Here is a 5000-nt window from a genome sequence, read left to right on the forward strand (position 1 = left end):
GTCTTGGTCCTTGGTCTTGGTCCTGGTCTTGGTCTGGTCCTGGTCCTGGTTGGTCTTCTGGTCTGTCTGGTCTCCTGGTCTTGGTCTGGTCTGGTCTTGGTCTTGGTCCTGGTCTTGGTCTTGGTCTTGGTCTGGTCTTGGTCCTGGTCCTGGTCTCTGGTCTTGGTCTAGTCCTGGTCTTGGTCTTGGTCTGGTCCTGGTCCTTGGTCCTTGGTCTTGGTCCTGGTCTTGGTCTGGTCTGGTCTTGTCTTGGTCTGGTCTTGGTCTTGGTCGTCTGGTCTTGGTCCTGGTCTTGGTCCTTGGTCCTGGTTAGTCCTGGTCTCTGGTCTTGGTCTGGTCCTGGTCTGGTCCTGGTCCTGGTCCTGGTCTGGTCTGGTCTGGTCCTGGTCTTAGTCTTGGTCTTGGTCTCTGGTCTTGGTCTGGTTGGGTCTTGGTCCTGGGTCCTGGTCTTCTGGTCTTGGTCTGGTCTGGTCTTGGTCTGGTCTGGTCTGGTCTTGGTCCTGGTCTTGGTCTTGGTCTGGTCTGGTCCTGGTCTCTGGTCCTGGTCTTGGTCTGGTCTTGGTTATCTGGTCCTGGTCTTGGTCCTGGTCTTGGACTCTGGAGTCCTTGGTCTTGGTCTTGGTCTTAGTCTGGTCTTGGTCTTGGTCTTGGTCTGGTCCTGGTCTTGGTCTGGTCTCTGGTCTTGGTCTTAGTCCTGGTCCTTGGTCTCCTGGTCTTAGTCCTGGTCTTGGTCCTGGTCCTTGGTCTTGGGTCCTGGTCTTGGTCTGGTGGTCTTGGTCCTGGTCCTGGTCTTGGTCTTAGTCTGGTCTGGTCCTGGTCTGGTCTGGTCTGGTCTTAGTCTGGTCTTGGTCTTGGTCTCTGGTCTGGTCCTGGTCTCCTGGTCTTGGTCTGGACTTGCGTCTCTGTCTTAGTCCTTGGTCTTGGTCCTGGTCTGGTCCTGGTAGACTCCTTGGTCTTGGTCTGGTCTCTGGTCTGGTCTTGGTCTTAGTCCTTGGTCCTGGTCTGGTCTTGGTCTTGGTCTTGGTCTTAGTCCTGGTCTGGTCTTATCCTGGTCTTGGTCTGGAGTCTGGTCTTGGTCTTGGTCTTAGTCCTGGTCTTCTCTGGTCTTGGTCTTGGTCTCCTTGGTCTTGGTCTTGGTCTGGTCTTGGTCTGGTCCTGGTCTTAGTCCTGGTCTGGTCCTGGTCCTTAGTCCTTGGTCTTGGTCTGGTCTCTAGTCCTGGTCTGGTCTGGTCTTGTCCTGGTCTGGTCTTGGTCCTCCTGGTCTTGGTCTTAGTCCTGGTCCTGGTCTTGGGTCTTGGTCCTGGTCTGGTCTGGTCTGGTCTTGGTCTGGACTCTGGTCTTGGTCCTGGTCTTGGTCTTAGTCCTGGTCTTGGTCTCGTCTGGTCTTGGTCTGGTCTTGGTCCTGGTCCTGTCTGGTCTGGTCCTGGTCTTGGTCCTGGTCTGGTCTGGTCCTGGTCTTAGTCCTGGTCTTGGTCCTGGTCTGGTCTTGGTCTCCTGGTCCTGGTCTTGGTCCTGGTCTCCTGGTCTGGTCCTGGTCTGGTCCTGGTCTGGTCTTACTCTGGTCTTGGGTCCTGGTCTGTCTTAGTCCTGGTCCTGGTCTTGGTCTCTGGGTTGGACTAGTCCTGGTCCTGGTCTTAGTCTGGTCTTGGTCTGGGTCTGGTCTCTGGTCTGGTCTGGTCTCTGGTCTTGGTTGGACTCTGGTCTGGTCTTGGTCGGTCTTGGTCTGGACTGGTCTGGTCTGGTCCTGGTCTTGGTCTGGTCTGGTCTGGTCTTGGTCTTGGTCTGGACTCTGGTCTTGGTCTTAGTCTTGGTCTTGGTCTGGACTCTGGTCTTGGTCTGGTCTTGGTCTTGGTCTGGACTCTGGTCTTGGTCTGGACTCTGGTCTTGGTCTGGTCTTGGTCCTGGTCTTGTCTTGGTCTTGGTCTGGACTCTGGTATGTGGTTGTGTGTAATTCATCTGCTAGATTCAGATCTGATGTTAAACATGTTTATACAGAAACAGACGACATCATCACTCAAGACCAGACCAGGACAAGACCAGACCAGACCAGGACCAAGGACCAGACCAAGAGACCAGGACCAAGACCAGCAGGACCAAGACCAAGACCAAGACCAAGGACCAAGACCAGGACCAAGGACCAGACCAGACCAGACCAGACCAAGACCAAGACCAAGACCAAGACCAAGACCAAGACCACCAGACCAAGCAGACCAGACCAAGACCAAGACCCAAGGACCAAGGACCAGGACCAAGACCAAGACCAGACCAAGAAGACCAAGACCAGGACCAGACCAGACCAAGGACCAGACCAGACCAAGACCAGACCAAGACCAAGACCAGGACCAGGACCAAGACCAGACCAAGACCAGGACCAAGACCAAGACCACCAGACCCAAGACCAGGAGACCAGACAAGACCAGACCAGACCAAGACCAGACCAAGACCAGACCAGACCAGACCAGACCAGACCAGACCAGACCAGACCAAGACCAGACCAGACCAGACCAAGAAGCCAAGACCAAGACCAGACCAAGACCAGACCGAAGACCAGACCAGGACCCAGACCAGGACCAGACCAAGACCAGACCAAGAGGACCAAGACCAGGACCAGACCAGACCAAGACCAGACCAGACCAAGACCACCAGACCAGGACCAAGACCAGACCAGACCAAGACCAGGACCAGGACCAGCCAGACCAGGACCAAGACCAGACCAAGACCACCAGGACCAGACCAAGACCAAGACCGACCAGACCAGGACCAGACCAAGACCAGACCAAGACCACCAGACCAAGACCAGGACCACCAGACCAGACCAAGACCAAGGACCAAGACCAGGACCAAGACCAGGACCAAGACCAAGACCAGGACCAGGACCAAGACCAAGACCAGCCAGGACCAAGGACCAAGACCAAGACCAGGACCAGACCAGGACCAAGACCAAGACCAGACCAAGACCAGGACCAAGACCAGACCACCAGACCAGGACCAGACCAGACCAAGACCAAGACCAGACCAAGGACCAAGGACCAGGACCAAGACCAGGACCAAGACCAGACCAAGACCAGGACCAGACCAAGACCAAGACCAAGACCAAGACCAAGACCGAAGGACCAAGACCACCAGACCAAGACCCAGACCAGACCAGGACCAAGACCAAGGACCAAGACAGACCAAGACCAGGACCAAGACCAAGACCAAGACCAGACCAGACCAGACCAAGACCAGGACCAGACCAGACCAAGACCAAGGACCACCAGACCAAGACCAGGACCAGACCAGACCAGGACCAAGACCAGACCAAGGACCAAGACCAGACCAAGACCAGACCAAGACCAGGACCAGGACCAGACCAAGACCAGACCAGGACCAAGACCAGACCAAGACCAGGACCAGACCAAGACCAAGACCAAGACCAAGACCAAGACCAAGACCAGAGCCAGGACCACCAGACCAAGACCAAGGACCAAGACCAAGACCAAGACCAGACCAGACCAAGACCAAGACCAACCAGACCAAGACCACCAGACCAAGACCACCAGACCAGACCAAGACCAAGACCAAGACCAGACCAGACCAGACCAGACCAGACCAGGACCAAGACCAAGACCAAGACCAAGACCAAGACCAGACCAGACCAGGACCAGGACCAAGACCAAGACCAGACCAAGACCAAGACCAGACCAGACCAAGACCAGACCAGGACCAAGACCAGACCAAGACCAGACCAGGACCAAGACCAGACCAGACCAGACCAGGACCAAGACCAGAGACCGGACCTAAGACCAGACCAAAGACCAAGACCAAGACCAAGACCAGGACCAGGACCAAGACCAGACCAAGACCAGACCAGACCAGACCAGACCAGACCAGACCAGGACCAGACCAGACCAGACCAGACCAGACCAGAGACCAAGACCAGACCAGACCAGACCAGACCAGACCCAGACCAAGACCAAGACCAAGACCAGGACCAGGACCAGGACCGAAGACCAGACCAGAGTCTAGACCAGAGTCCGGACCAAGACCAAGACAGGACACACCAGAGTCCGGACTAAAGACCAGAGACCAGGACCAAGACCAAGACTGAGTCCAGACCACAGACCAGAGTCCGGACTAAAGACCAGACCACAGACCAGAGTCCGGACCAAGACCAGAGCCAGGACCGAGTCTAGACCACAGACCAGACCACAGACCAGACCACATACCAGAGTCCGGACCAAAGACCAGAGCCAAGACCAAGACCGAGACAGAGACCAGACCGAGTCTAGACCACATACCAGAGTCTGGACTAAAGACCAGAGCCAGGACCAGAGCCAGGACCAAGACCAAGACCGAGTCTAGTCCACATACCAGAGTCCGGACTAAAGACTAGACCACAGACCAGAGCCAAGACCGAGACCAGACCGAGTCTAGACCAGAGTCCGTACCAAGACCAGAGCCAGGACCGGAGCCAAGACCGAGTCTAGACCACAGACCAGAGCCAAGACCAAGACCAAGACTAGACCCAAGACCAGAGCCAAGACCGAGTCTAGACCACAGACCAGAGCCAAGACCAAGACCAGACCAGACCACAGACCAGACCACAGACCAGAGCCAAGACCAAGACCAGAGTCTAGACCAGAGTTGGGAGTCGAGTGCAAAACAATTTTCCTTAATTACGACTCGTTTCATCATTTTATTATCACCAAACAAACTGAGTTTTTGATTTTAAATTCTGGTCTCTGTGTTTGTGTCGTTTTACTGTCGAACCTTCCACAGGTTTGACTTCATAAATATTATAATATTAGAGTTTTTTTACCTCCCACGGTGAATCCCAGCAGCAGGTTGTGCGTGTTTATATTTAAACTGTTTAAAATATTATAATATTAGAGTGATTTTTATATTATTTTTTAATTATTTTTTACCTCCCACGGTGAATCCCAGCAGCAGGTTGTGCGTGTTTATATTTAAACTGTTTAAATATTATAATATTAGAGTGATTTATATTATTTTTTATT

General features: G+C 54.0%; 1 protein-coding gene across 1 annotated transcript in view; it reads right to left on the reverse strand.

Annotated features, from left to right (window-relative positions):
* LOC110170954 (excitatory amino acid transporter 5-like) overlaps positions 1-5000 on the reverse strand; it is a 37957-nt gene that overhangs the window by 20183 nt on the left and 12774 nt on the right. The window lies entirely within an intron of this gene.

Source organism: Boleophthalmus pectinirostris, unplaced genomic scaffold, assembly GCF_026225935.1.
Source record: "Boleophthalmus pectinirostris isolate CB_2022bp ecotype Guang Dong unplaced genomic scaffold, ASM2622593v1 HiC_scaffold_17, whole genome shotgun sequence".
Classification (NCBI taxonomy): Eukaryota; Metazoa; Chordata; class Actinopteri; order Gobiiformes; family Gobiidae; genus Boleophthalmus; species Boleophthalmus pectinirostris.